The sequence below is a fragment of the Macrosteles quadrilineatus genome, unplaced genomic scaffold, assembly GCF_028750875.1.
Source record: "Macrosteles quadrilineatus isolate MER2022 unplaced genomic scaffold, UCM_ALF_1.0 Scaffold_8__2_contigs__length_117827958, whole genome shotgun sequence".
NCBI lineage: Eukaryota > Metazoa > Arthropoda > Insecta > Hemiptera > Cicadellidae > Macrosteles > Macrosteles quadrilineatus.
Window position 1 is genome coordinate 4,926,282 of NW_026542601.1, and position 16,001 is coordinate 4,942,282.

The 16,001-nt window shown below is 35.3% G+C and overlaps 1 protein-coding gene across 1 annotated transcript in view; it reads left to right on the top strand.

Annotated features, from left to right (window-relative positions):
• Nucleotides 1-1,041: 1,041 nt before the first annotated feature.
• LOC129001796 (uncharacterized) overlaps nucleotides 1,042-16,001 on the top strand; it is a 32,690-nt gene continuing 17,730 nt past the window's right edge. The window contains exon 1 of the mRNA XM_054429238.1: nucleotides 1,042-1,075. The gene's annotated coding sequence lies outside the window, so the exon portion shown is untranslated. The remainder of the gene's footprint in view (nucleotides 1,076-16,001) is intronic.

Below are 16,001 nucleotides of genomic sequence, written 5' to 3' on the forward strand. Positions count from 1 at the left end.
AATACTGTAATTGTCAGTCTTTGGATAGTCCATAATGGCTAAATGGACGTATAAACTACCGATCTCGAACAGAAGAGTCATAAAACTGTAATTGTCTTGCATTTTACGACTTCAAACGTCCTTGGTCGGCCTTGAGATCGTTAGACGAGACGCCACAGGAAGACAAAAAATATGCTACACAAATTCTTTTAGTGCTTTGTATATTTTATAGCCCAGGGGATTATAAAATTAAGATCATTGTTACCTATAAAACTGCTCCAGGATGTTCCCACATATAAAAAACTGGTTTTGGTTTTGGTTTGCATTTTGGTACATCTTTCTCATTTGATTACGATTTGATTTTCTTTCGGATGGTGGGTTTCTTGAAGGGTGTAAAATGGAAGTGTTAAATGTCTAGAGGCTGGAAGGTTCACATCATTGAGCATTTAACATTTTGGGTTATTTGTATTCCCAGTCAACAAGATAGGAGTAAATATAATGCATGTAGATTGAATTTTTAATAATTGAGATTTCTAAATTTTAATCCCGAAAGTTAAGTATTTAACAGTTCTGCAAGCTTAGACTACTTTAGGCGTACAGAGGAAAGAATTTACATTTGTGCCTTGACTCTTATACCACAAGCTCAAACTCAAAAACATCCCAAAAAAGTTGTCTGTGACTCATCGACGTCCTGTTTCTACTCACGAATTATCACCAGAAAAGGAAACGCAGGAAGTAGACCAAGATAAATCGATGTAATCAGAAAGATCGAACTGTTAATAACACCTCGTGGGGATAATTTGGCGGAAGACAATGCCAAATTTGGCGCGGACTTTCGCAAAGGGAAAGATCGGGCGTTACAGAGTTCAGGAGCGCCTCTGACACTATCAAAAGGTTTCAAAATTGTGTTGATATCTTTATCTCGAGGTCACAGGTCAACTTATTCACACATGTCAACTCTTCAAAATGAAAATGTGATTCTGAATTTGTCTTTGTAGAAACCACCCGTTTTCTGAATAATGTAAACAAGGTTTTATTGTTTTCAGGTCTCTATACTGGCAGAGCGAGGCCAAGGGAACATCAAGCCGTAGTACTAGTAAGTATTTCGAGAATCTTGGATGATAATGTTGTTAACAATGACAAATTCTTCCATGTAGGCAACATGCGTTAAATCAACACTTTCATATGAAAGATTCATACTAATTTAAAAAAAGAAAGGGTGAATATAAGTTTGATAAAGAAGAAACTATTTTTTTTTTCAATAATTATTTTTACTCTTATTTACATAATGTATAAATGTCATGGTTCTTTAAGTGCTTATTTCTATGGGACTATCATCAAAACACTGAAACAAATATGTTTACGTTTAATAATGACATCAATGGCGCCAACTGACCGGAGTCAGGTAGTCGGGTATTCCTGAATTGCACCAATATTACTCTAAAGAGATACCCGACGAGTTCATTAACGGGGTCCCAAGTGGCGGCCCTCTTTGACTATACAATTGAATAGGTTAGGTTAGGTTAGGTTTTTTTTTGTCCTAGGACGCTAGGCACGAGCCTGGGATTGTTTTTCACATTACTTCAGGCTAGACCTAGGGGTTGCAGCATTATCACTTAGATAAAATCCATTGGTGACTTGGCGGGGATCGAACCCGGGACCTCAGGGACTGAAGTCCCGCGCTCTAACCACTACGCCAGCTCGCTCCCCAGGTTAGGTTAGGTTAGGATGACACGCAAACAAATTTATTCCTTCTGCCGGAAACTCACCCCTACCTGGCTTGGGCTTGGCGCAACAGAAACATTTTTGGGGCCCTTAGAGGGCTTGGCGCAATTAAGGTACTCTTTGGCGCAGTTAATGCACGCATTAAAGGCGCATTTTACCGTCGGCAAATCTTCATCCTATCCATCCTGAATATGTGAGACGTAAAGCAGTAATTACTCAAGATCACCTTGACTTATCTAAATGTTATCTTACACCATAATCAAAAAATAAATCAATAGATCAATTAGTGACCTCCTGCACGGGTTCCAAGAAGTGTTATTGTAACTGGACCACGAGACAAGACACTGATGAAGTCTTTGTCAGAAGTTGAAGGACGGTAGACAATAGCGGCCTCTAAATCTCTCAGTCATTATCAATTGGATGTAGCCTCCTTGATCTTGACTGACTCACTGGTCTCTGTGAGGTCAGGGTTGGGAAAGGGTCAACAAACGTCTGCGTCTGGGACATAATTTATCCTGTATTTTACTGTACTGAAGATTTTTTAAGTACAGTTAGTCATATTTTTGTGAGGTTTTTCGAAAACTATGAGAGTCAAGAAACATTTAAAAAAAATTCCCCTAAGCATACAGTAGTCTTTGGGATGGTTAGGGGATATTTATGGTAATGGAAGCAAACCCTTCTTTTTTTCACGGTACACTTTGACTTTTCTAAATTGGGTAGAGCACTATGCTTAAAATGTAAGATGGCAATTTTTCTGTAGAGAATCGATTGTGAATAGTACCATGTCATGGAAGCCGTCCGATTTATTTATTTTATTTTACTTTTTTTGTGCATCGAAGTTGCTAATGGCTAAAGATGTGTTGTTACCACCTAAGTCCATTATACGTATACGAAAACAATTTCTGTAGCCTATGTCCGTTTGTTTGTTCCAGAAGAACGCAAACACTATCGAACTGTCTCGGCTTTGTAAAAAAAACTGTCTCGGCTTTGTAAAAAAATTGTACGTACGTACCTTGGTCCGTCTTCAGTCTTATTTTAGTCTATGGATGGCTAGTTTCGGGTACAAAGATCCATTATCTAATCCCTTAAAACATCGTGTAGAAGATGGTCAACATTCCGACGGAAGTATTCATCGATATATAGAAGACTTCCGTCGGATTTTTGACCATCTTCTACACGATGTTTTAAAGGATTTGATAGTGGGTCTGTGTACCCAAAACTAGTCAATCATAGACTGAAGACGGACCAAGGTACGTAACCTATTATATATTCAAATATCAGGCTTGGTGGCAAATATGTTTAACAAATTTTACAAACCATCTGACCAGCAGGCATATTTGCACCGTAGCTCGCATAGCCAATCCAACCTAAAAAGTTCAACAGTCTCACTGATTTCACAACTCCGCTTCCTAGAATCAAGTCTAATTCACAAGTTCACACAGTGCCCGAACCACGTTCAGTCAACATACCGTAACCGAGCGTGTAACACTACTTAGCATTCCGATAGCAACACGGAACCAACGGTAACGCACCCAACACGTGACGCGTGAGCGGTAGCGATCTAGCGACTAGCGACAGCCTGGGTAACTAACTAGTCTGCACGCTAGCGATAACAGCAATACGTGCAGGAACCTGTGCAGACGATCCTATCTGGGGTGAAGAGACTGCAGTTGTTGGTAGGGTTAGGAGATAAGATTAGTATGAGGGTGAATAGTGTGGAAAACGGAATGGGTGTGCGCTAAAACAGAACTGAGTCAGGTAGTCGGGTATTCGTCAATTGCGCCAACTACTCCAGGGAGCCACCCGATACGTTCATTACTGCACCGAGTGGCGGCCCTCTTTGACTGTATAGATTAAGTTATGTTAGGTTAGGATCACACGTAAACAAGGGTATTCCTTCTGCCGGCAACTCACCCCTACCTGGCTAGGGCTTGGAGCAACTAAGGAACATTTGTTGGGACCCTTTGAAGGCTTGGCGCAATTAAGGGAAATTTTGCGCAATTGATTCGCGACCAAAGGTATTCGGGGATAAGGATGAATATTGGGAAAGGTATTAGATAAACAGGATGTTTACTATTTGTCTGAAAGGCATTAGAATATACGGGGATTTCATAGTTGGATGAGGAGAAAAGATTTCAGTAGAATGGGTTGTATAATACTTTATATGGGTAAATTGAGGAAAGGTATAGGAATGTGAACGGATCTAATGTTTGGGGGAAATGGGGAAAAATATAATATTTGAAATTTTGATATGGTGAAAATATCCTTTAATATACTCTAAAAAGTATACTCTAATGATATGGCAAACCTTTAATGATATGTTATGGGTGCTTCAGTTAAGGGAGTTAAATATCTAGGTGATATGAGGAAGGGTATTAGAAGATCAGCGTGTTTAATAATATGTGGTTGGTTTGAGAAAGCGTTGGACGATCAAGAGGTTGAACATTTGGGTGCAATGGAAAAGAGAGCAAAATTTTGAGTTTTGGGACAACTTAACGTTGTTTAGTTTTTTCTTTGTTGTTACCGCTCAGTCACATACAATAAAGAAATGGAAAGATAATTGGGGTTATTAGCAAGATAGATTTTGTTTAAACTGTTAGCCTGTATTTTTTACAAGTAATATTTCTGCAACAGTATTCTGTTTTGAAGGACTTTCCACGCATGAACTTTAAAACGTATTTGTTTCAGACCCGATTTAGTTTTTGTTCTCATTTACCAACAGTACCTAGATTTTTATTAAATTTAACAAATGAAACAATATAACAAATTATTCAACATATGTCTGTTTGTGTATCAAACGTGAAAAGTAAACATTAAATATATTTTTAAGAGGCTAATATTTAGCTAATATTATCTGATCTTATTTTTTCTCCAAACAAGAACGTGGTCTTGGTGATTGTTTTGGTTGAGCAGGAAACGAAGGAAAGGATGTTTATCCGCAGATAAGACCTAAAGAGCGAAGTAAAGATGACATTGACAAATATTTATTCGGACACTACAGAATGTTTTTACAGTTAGAGGTAACGGGTTTTGATCAAAGGTGTCTGGATGAGAATCAATAAATGTACATTAAAAAGCATGATTGGGTAAAATAGTGATCAACTAACAGTTTTGATCTACTTGATTGAAATACTTTTTAACGACCAGTAAAAATAACAAAACTCAACGGAAGAATAAATGAAAATTGAGGCACTCATTACTTAATTTTTTTTCTATGTCTTCTTAGCATTTATTATTCTTTTATGCATTTATGTCTTCTTAGGTATATTTTGCAATTTTGAAGTCTCACTCAAAGAATTTGAGTTCTAAATAATATCAGGTTAAGAACTCTACACATGAAGGGTAAGCCTTAAATGGTAGTTTGTTTAGGTAATATTAGGAGGATTATTTTTAATCTATTTATTGCACAACATTGTTGGTTTTCTACCTTCTGTCATTCATAATTGTTTTAGCTCAAAATGTTTATATTGTTCGTTCAAACCGTTAAAGTTTGTAGTTTTTTTTTAATTTATTATTATTGTTAATGACTTTGATAGACCTTATTTATTTACTGAATTTTCGTAAGCAAGACTCAGTTATAGATAGATTTTACTTGTAAAAAACCTAAGTATGCTTGAATGAACCGTGGAAGCAAACGCAAGGTAGGATTTATAAGAAAAAAATCTGACCCTTGTTCCCACTCATTGGCATACTAATAGTGACAGGCAACCCCAAACGGTTGGTTTGGAGCATAGACAAATATAATTAAATATAGACCGACTGCAGTGATGCGGTTAGCATAAGTTCTGGCGTCCACCGCTAGGAGTGTCGTTCAGTTACGTAGCGTGCGTTTTAACTACACAGTGCTCCTAGCTGTGGACGCCAGAACTTATGCTAACTTCAGCACTGCTATATTTAATTCTATTTGTCTATGGTTAGAGATACCCCGGTAAACTCAAAGGACGTATACAGTTTCCGAGGTTTGCCTTCCCATGTTCTTCAAGCGCAGCGCCATTCCTCATTATTCATCACAAGAGATTTCTCTTCTATCGAAGCTACTTAGATATGCATCATTCTACTATCATAGTCCACCCACTAGACAATTGAAATGCGGAACAGAGTGTTACTATGTTGCCTAGAGAAATGCCCGGAGATGCCGACGCGACTAATCGATATTATATAGGTGAGGTTCCGACACATGATCGATATTTTAATACCGAATCGTCTAAACAAATGTCTCCAGTAGTGATTTAACGTGTAATGATTTTCCCACAAATGATTACAATCGTTACAATTTATTTTGTAGATAAACAATTAATTTCAATTCTGTACCATAACGAAGAAGTCATGTGGTATTATGCATTGTGTAGATTATCAAAAGTCATGATTTCCTTGTGTCTCCAATTGTTCTTGTGTTATTTACATAAACAGTCTACACTTTACATGGATTCAAGGGGTGTGTTGGAAAACTTAATATACAATACATATAATTAATTTTCCTGTCTAGCATTCGATGATTCCCACTGGAATAAATCAGCCAAAAATTCCACAAAAATATTGTACCAAAGCATCTCATTGGCCTTAAGTAGTGATTTTGGGATTTACTGTTACTATGGCATCAACCGTATTCGCAACATAACCGACGAAAAACCTCCAGAATAGCCTACTAATCACTATTTGCTTCTCTTCTGAGTTTCGGAGTACGAAGTATTAAAAGTATTATCCTAGCAAAAAATCCAATCCAACACTCCGGTCACAATATCATAATCACAACACCAGACACAAAAACAATATAAACCTGGCAAAAAAGAATAGGTACAAGGTACTCCAATCCTAAATTGGTTTCCATAGCAGCAAAAATAATAATATCAATTTGTCCAATTCACTTTTACTCTAAACTGCCACTCACCTAATATGCTTAAGCCATATGATAATTTCAAATCTTAGTTATAAGCCTACGTTAATTTCTTAGTGTTTATTGAGAAAATTTACAAAATTATCCACAGCTAATTTTTTTGCAGCTGTAAAGAATTTCATATTCTTTGTTCATATCCTGCAAAGCACAAATAAACCAAAAATTTTACCATAAACTGAACATAAGGATGGAGTTGCAGTGATGCATCAAGGAGAAAGGTGTTACCAGTAATAACACTCCTTTATTACTTGTAATCGATAGTAGAAAGTACTGCATTCATGGTAAGAATCGTGCAAAGATTAGCATATTGCCGTAAACATGTCATACATGTTCAGTAATGGGCGTGAAATAGTGATGGTAGGATTTAGTGAGCGTATAATTGATATAAATAGGATTTACCTTAGTCCGTATCTACAGAATTACTTGGAAAGGATGAAATTTCATTAGTCAAGTAACGTTGTAGCCTTTATTCCAAAAGCTAAAGTCATACCTTCGAATGTAAGGCCATCAGAAAGGCTCAGTTTAAAATTTAACAATGTATATTTCCAGATATAGGCTAATATTACTGTTCGGTACATGTTTTTGTTTACGAAAATCTAGATTTTTAGAAAATGCTATTGCTATATTTTTAGATTGGTAAATTACTTTTCAATTCCCTGGAAGAGCGAATAAAAACAAAGTTTTTGTTATATAATTTATCTTTAGCTATACACCTTGAAAATAACATAAGAGAAACATTTTCAAAAACACTTGATTTGAAGAAATCTGCACGGTTTGGAGACTCATGAATTTAAACTCCATACCACTTGGGCTCCCATGCCTCTCAGCGCAAGATGATCAACCTCAAGTTTTAACACCTACTATCTTTATCCTTGTAATTCCAATCTGTTGGCTTAGAGAACATTGAATCTGTGATAACGAGCAGATATTTCCTGCAACATCTCCAATCAGCTCAGATCTGTTGGATTATGAGGTGAGAGAACGTGCCTTCCGCCGGCCATCTTCAGGTCGTTGGGCTGTCTTGGAGCTACCTTCAGAGGAAGTTGACGATACCATGTCCTTTGTTCTTTTCTCTGACACATCACAATAAAGAAAACTTTGATAGGCGGTTTCAATTTTAATTCTTGCTTGGATTTTGTGGTTGGTTGTTTGTTGATAAATTATTTGAAAACTCAGGATAGTATAAAACACAGAAACAATGATACTTTTCCCACAAATGAATCCAATGAGTAGTGAAATAGACGTTATCAATGGCACTTAAGATCTAATTGGATTCTAATAGACTTCTCTAAAAAACATATTGGGAAAAAAATTTCTAAACACAGAAACGAACTTGAAATTCACTTATCTCGAAACTAACTTATGTAAATACAAAAATGTTTCTAACAAGATGTTTTGGATTTTTAACAAATTGCTGCAATTTTGTTGGTCGTTCATTGGTTTGTCCTTGAGGGACATAACACTTTGAGTAGACCATCATTCATAAAATGAATTCAATAAAAATACAGAAGCATCCTTATATGCCTTTTTATTTCCATATCAACAAAAACAGATTAAGTTAATGGTAATATCTTAGAAGTTTTTATATCTGTTTAGACCATATAAATCAACGTTTTAGAACATAAAGAAATAAATTGGATTTCCATTAGGTATAGGCCTACGTTTAGGGCTAGCGTTCGGAGTTCCTCACCAAGAGATTTCAGGAATTGTGTACATTTGTGTTTCCTTAGTAAACAGTTAATTTGTGCTCAGTTGTTTAAAATAACAGTATTTTACACTTAAAATAAGTTTAATAGAGTACAATGAATGGACTTTCATTTATTTTGGCAATAAATTTTAGCAGTATGCAGAAAAAATAATGACTATTTTATGTAATTTTTTTGTTTTAAAAGATTCGATTATCTGAAGAGTGTGTACCTTTATAATTTATTCCTAGTTATCATTTATTTAGGCTTAGTTATCATTTATTCGCCAGATCTATTATCTTGATGGATTTATAATGATTTAGGATAAGTATAATTGCAAAATTTGGGTGGTAGAACTATAAAATGCGATATGTTAAGTATCTATATCTAAAGGGTATGAAAGTGAAGATTTAGATTTAGGACTAGTGAAGACCATTAAATATACAATCAAGCTGTGATTTAATATTCCCAATCACTAAATCCACTAAACAAATTAAATTTTTATATCTTAGCACATTCATCAAAATTTATCGAGAATCCTTTTTTATATAATGTGTTTAATTCAAACAAATGTTCAGTAAAATTTTACAATGGCCATTTTCTCTTGTGTTCTCGGGTTTTTTATCAAATTGCTCATTATTTATTTTGAGAATATTTTGCGTTTTGCAATAAAACATTGTTTTTTTCTTTCAATAATGAAGAACCGGGCACATTAAGTCATTTTGAGATTATCAACTCCGTGTCAAATTGAAGACCGGTTTCAAATTAAAGGGATCAGGTTATTAATTAATATCTATGGGTAGAAACATAGTATTAGTGACATTTTGACGTTTCTAGCAGTAATTTGAAACTATCAATTGACTCTTTATTGAGCCCGGTGGCACGGTTGAGGCTAGAAACATGTGTTTATCTCTGAATAATACCAACTCAAACACTTTCATTTTCTTGATTGCTTCTGGTATTTATAACCTATGACGAATAAACCATCAAATTTACGAAGGATAATGGCATGTTTGCATAGGATTCTAGATCTTGTTTCTCTCTTTTTGTCTTGTAGATACAACTACAAAATATTAAAAAAAAACTGTATATCAGTGGGAAGTATACACAGTACACACGGTACACAGTTTATATACAGTTTTTTTTTACAATGTTTTCGATGTAGCCTATTGATTTTTATTTATATTATTAACCCAGTTGCACGCCCCCTGTACCTATGAATTGTACCGAATAAAATATTTGATTTGTAGTATGATATGCTTTCTGCATCCATATTCATTCAACTGGTTTGTTCGGTGTCATAATAACAATAAAATATTTAAGACAAATCTAACAAATTACTAATAAATGGCTATAATAAACAATTTCACTAACTGCAGGTTATAAAATGAGCTCAGATTGCCTAAGAGTTTGAGAACGGGGAACGCCAATAAATTGTATGCTATGATAAAGCAATTATTTTTTTACAAACAAGCTATTACAAAATAGTAATCATTTAAAGTTTTATTACCCTGAGCTAGAAAAACTACTTCACTTTTCATTCAAGACACATCTCACGGTCCATAAACTTTAATAACCCAATAGACAGAAACATGAATGAAGACATTCCTATACAAAGACATTGCTTTCCATGTGTGGTTTAAACGACCCAATTCACATCTTGCAAGTGGTCTGCAATCTGCAATCACAGAAAATAACAGAGCAACAAAGCTAACAGTAATTAATGATATCTGATTTTCGCGCCATCTATGGACAAGGTTTATGAACTAGTTACTGGAGCTGGTTGCGGAAAGGTGGTTGTTTACAGTGATTGTGGTCCTTGCTTTTCCGTTGCTTTAAATGTAGTGATTGAGAACGATTGGTTGAACACACAAAGCGTTTTAGAATTTGTTTTACGCATTGATTTTGTGATTTGAAACATATTGGACTTAAGATTTTTTATAGCTGTTTTGTAACTGTAACCCAAGGTATGGATGAAAATCTTTGAAAATGTTTACCACCTTGGTAAGTTTTTGATTAAAATCGTTTGTTGTTAAGTCTGAATGGCAGTAAAGATTCTCAGAATGGTAAGATAAAAATGATTATTAGAAGTTTGTTTATAAACCTATGCTATTTATAGCTCTATAACTAAACGATATGACATTTAAACTTAAAAAAAATGTTGAAATATATGTTTAAAACTTTTCGTATATTGCAAAATCGTACAGATAAAGTATTCATTTGATTTTGTATAAAATTTTTATAAAAAAATTACATTATTTTTATTTTTATTTCAATTTCAAGCAAGTCAAATAATTTTATTAAAATAAAAGTTAAAGTTAGAAATTGGATTTATTAATTATGACCCACCTATATTTCCAGGAACTATTCAAATAATAGGATACAGCTCCCCAATTCCTGGCATATACAAAACAGACGTATTCTGTTTCGTTTAAAATACCTTATTCAAGCTGTCTGGTGTTTAAAAATAGACTTTGACGAGTGCTTTCGATGTTCAAAAAACTCCCGATCCTGTTTTCTCTCCTCAAAAATCGTTTTGCTATTCTGTGTTAGAAACGTCATGGTTGGTTCAGAACTTGATCATAACTCGTCTTTCAATGCACCGTTTAATTTGCGTGTATTTCTCATATTGTCACTATAAATGCCAGTGTGATCTAAATCAGTAAACTCCATTATTTTTTATGACGATTGATTTATAGCTGTCAGGTTTTTAATAGCATATCAACCTTGTTTATAGATTTGCTTGTTTACTTTGGCAAGTATTTATGAAGTAAATATAAATATATACATTAATATAAATTAAATATATATACATAACATAACTAATGAATATGAGAGGCTTTCTTCCCGTCTAAGGTAAGCTTTCTGGTTACTTTATCTTACTACACAACTAGTTGCTGTACACTCATCCAACCAGGCGGCTCTGTACTTTACCTTCGTGTTGATAATTGATCTTAGAATTAATCGACCACTTTCGTCGCAAGAGAATTGCCTGCAACAGGTGGCGGTGCTTCGCGTGGCAACCACACAGTATTGTATTGCCCGAGATTACAGGCCGATCACCATTCTGCGTCCATTTTGAAATCTAACCTAACTGGAAAATTATATCTTTGCGTGGCCAATCGCTCGTGGTATAGTCACAGTACGTTTATAAGTTTACAAGGTGAGTGTGGCTCTTTGTCCACTCAACGGAAGAAATAAATTTTATAACGATTTAGCTAATGAAATTTATATTTGATATATTTGTATAGTTGGAAGAATACCGATTTACAAGTCACCTTCAGATGTTTTTTACATGCTGCACTTTTCAGTGCGAGAGCCTTCGTATTAAATATTTTAACGAACAAATCAGCCGTTTGGTCATAAAATTCTAGTTCCACGCAGAAGCTATTACTTTTCTTACCACAGATGTTGTCTTGCTTGAATACTAATTTATCGGGCGGGTTTCTTTAATCAATTAGTTAATTGACGTTTGAAGGAAAAACTAGAAATCAACGCTTTGAATGGCGTGTTAAATGAAAGTAAATTAGTTCGCGATAGTTAAAGAAAGTTTACTACTGGTTATAACTGTTTTATTAATCGGGTAATCTAGTTTCAAAACCAATTATGTTTTTAGTTATTTTTATTTACTCAGTAATTTAGAGGCACTAAAAGATATGTTTTATGTTTTTATATACTTGTTTATGTCATCAAGCATCTATTATTTTGACATTTTAGTAAAATTTAAACAAGTACAGTATGTTCAATAATTACAAAAGTAACTAATAATTGTTTTAACAGGAATTTTTAATTAATTCACTTTGAATCTTAGTGTACATTCAACTTCAACCCGTCACTACTCCAAACGTTGTGATATGATAATATAAAAAAAAATCACAAGTTAGAAAAAATGGTACTTTGGTATTATACGGAGGCCACCCTTATAAAGCGCGCTGCGGCGGTTATGTTAGGTTGGGTTATCATAAATCGAAAGTATGACTCATCTGGTATCGTTCGATTCATAACGAATTGAGGAAATTCCTACAAACATATTTATGATAACTCAACCTAACATAACCGCCTCAGCGCGCTGTAAAATAAGTGGCCTCCGTATAATACCAAAGTACCGAAAAAATTCCTAAATTCAGAATAGTAATAAAAAAGTCAAATATATTGACACCGAAACATTCTTAAACTGCAACGGTTCCAGTATAGATTCCAAAAATTTACGCTCTTCACAAACACGACTTGGAAAACCACATATTTATTTTGCTACCCTCAACATTATTTGCAGATCACTTGGACAAAGCTGTTCAATCTTCACTCTCCTCCATCCATTAAAGGATTACTTCTCTACTCCATCTACTCGGACGACTCCTCAGTATTCACTTTGTCCGACCTTGTCGACCTAGTTGTCTGCCCAACAGACCGCGCACCGCTTCCTTGCTCATCCGAGGTGTCCAACCGTGGAACCCTTGAGCACTTGGTGGGTTCATCTACGCCGAAGCATTTTATCAAGGGGGATATGGCTTGAGGAAGAAAAGTGGTCTAACTCTTCTTTAACACTCTTTAAAGCACTACATTTTAGTGGAACAGAAATCTGACCAGCGCGCGGTGTAGTACAGTTGCAATAGTGATTAGCAGAGACGGTTGGTTGTAATGGCTTCATAAAGCATTTTCTTTTATCAGGACCTAATTTCAATCAGGGCACCTTGAACAATACAGAAATTATACTTTGTGTACCACTATATGGTGTGCTCTGGTACTCTGGTGCGACTACAGTAAACAATAGACAGATACCACCCTCATATGTTAGTGATGTTCCTGGATAATCGGCCGAACCCCTACTAGAAGAATTACTAGAAGATCCCCTAGTAGAATTACAAGCGAGCTGCACCCTAATCGTTTAACCTTGTGTTATATTTGTTAAAATTTTCCAAAGCTACTATTACTACTGCGAAACTGTAGGATTTACTTAACGTAGATCAGAAATTCATTTGACTTTACTAACCTGTGGGGAGAAGTATAAAACGGAGTGAAAGTGAAATATTGAAATTTAACCATAATATCCAATTCACCTATCTATTGGTTGGAGGTATATGGTTGTACGAGCATTTTCGAACTATTAAAAGCTTACACTTAGTAATATTAATTTACTTCATACAATAATATCTCATACTACTTAATCCAAACGAAATTTGCTGAAAATCACCTTAAATCACAAATATGTTAAGATATCAGAATTATTTAGACCCATCGGTGTACGAAATTGAACTTTGCCGCACTAGATATTTTATTTGTAGCTTATGATTATATGTTTGTACTAATCCCGCAGGTTCTTCCCTTATATTCAAACAGATAAAAAATTGAAAACTTGTTTCACCCTTCTTCAACGCCTACCAAATAGTCGCCAACCTTCATTTTCAAACCAGATCATAATTCTTTAAAATGGTTTGTGACTAGTTCACTAATTATGTCTTTTGTATGTATATTTCCCTAATTAAACACAAAAAATACTGATTGGCGATGCATTCTTCTCCACCTCTTACTGTCTTCCTCATTTCCTCTGCTCCAGATAGATGACAGAAGGCGAGGCACATTCCGGACTTGTAAAGAAGCCGACATGAACCTACGCGTCGAGAACAATGAGTTTACTGGAGTTGGAGTCCATCCAAAGATGCATTGACATCATCATCACTTCTTGCTAAGCCTTTGTATGTAGCTATTGAAATATATCATGATTCCTTTCCAGTACAGTTGGCAATTCTATAGGGAAGAATTAGGCTGTTAACACTAAACTGTCAAAATTAGTTGCATTGTGGATCTTGGATGTAATGTAATAACCACCTCTGCAGCATTTAAATCTGGCTTAGTACCTGTCGATTAACTGCAATTGAAGACATTTTATAATCAGAAAACTTCTGTCTATTTATGGGATGGAACCAATTCACATCAATTTATATTTGCTTGTATAGACTGTTTCTCAAGTGTCTTAAGCGAATTCAAATATTAACTAATACGACTTTATAGATTTGCTTCCTAATACACTGAAGACAATATTATATTGCATCTTCGGTAGAAGAAATATTTAGTTGGTTTTGGTGCACTTTGATACGCATGTCAAAACAACCTTCAGCTTCAGTAAGAGGATGAGAAGTCTACTTGAAGAATTTGAAGTCAAAGGCTTAACGTAAGGTATATTGAGAAAAATACGTGGTCTATGCTTAACACCTAGTTTCAACCCTCAGCTGGTGTTGATACATTATACCGTCACTATTTCTAAATTCACTTTTGTCTTACACCCTCCCTTTCACCTCCCCAAAAAACAATTTCAAAAACACAATCCCAACGTTTTCACAACAGAGAAAAATGCTCATGTCATCTTGCTTAGAGCCCACCCAGTAAATCAACAAAGAAAATGGAAAGTCTCCAAGAGTGTAAAAACTCGAGGACAAAACTTGCTCGGAAATACCTTGGAAAGTAGACACGAAAGGGCAATTACCCGGCAGACGCACAAACGTCTTTTCATGAAGTCTACTCAGAAGCGATTAACCTGGATATTTTGATGATGACTCTTCTTCGCGAATTTCCTCAAGGTTGGTGACCTTCTGGTGACGTTTTTGTTGAAGAATGGGTTTTTCTTTCGGAATCTTTACCCAATATCATCTTCTTTCCAGGTCCAAAATCTTTTAATGATGATTTTAGCAATGGAAATTTTCATAGTACAATTATTTCAGATAAACTGGTCTTTCGTGGAAATGAAAACTCTCTGTTATGGTTTTTTTCTCGCTGCTTGGATGTTACCATCTTAAAAAAAAAACACTGATCAGATATACACTAGAATAGTATAACTTTACTCATCCAACGAAGCTTAGTGTATTACACAGTCTCCACTCTTGCACTCCTCTTACACGAGGTGAAATTATATAATTTCTACTAAGTAGGTTCTTTATATAGGAATTCTCACTAAGAGCTGAATGGTTGCTCAAAAAAGAAATTTCTCCTAAATTATTTATACATACTATGAGGATGGAAGCTATTGATAACTGAAACGTTAGTGATTCTAGCCACAACTCTTTTTCCCACACATTAAAGATCAGATGTCTGCCTACGGTCACCGAACCTACATCTTTGCCAAACCACGTCTGCAGGACTTTGCCCTCTTCAATGGATCTTCCAAGGGAAACATAATTTTATTCGGATAAATCCGTTTACTTATGTTTTATAATGTTCGAATGCAATTTCAGTTACTGAGATGGTAATAGTTAATGAAACAATAAGTCACAGCTTCTTCTTGTTCTCTTCTTGGTCTCCATCTTTATTCTTTCTCAATTCTTCCACATACCAAAAATCACTACTTCTCTGCGGATCTCGTAATTACTATACCCTTCCTTTCTCCTCTCCCCTTTCTTTTTTTGTTCTTTCCCTCCAAATCTGCATCCTCTAGATTCCCTCCACATATTACCCTAGTCACGTGGCTCATACCGCTATGATCATGACCAGGGACCTTCAATCGTGATGTCTCTAGGCAGTAGAACATCTTCAGTATTGCACCGCTGCAATATGCAATCCGTTGCCCGCTTTGAACGGGGGAAGTTGTAATAGCGTCGGAATTAAAAGTTGCAATTAGGTTAGATTTCCGAGGATTTTGGAAATTATAGTTAGACGTTTAGTTTTCGATGTTGGTTGAAGAGAATGGTGTTTTGCGTGTTCGGTAAGGTATCTAATTCGCGGAATGT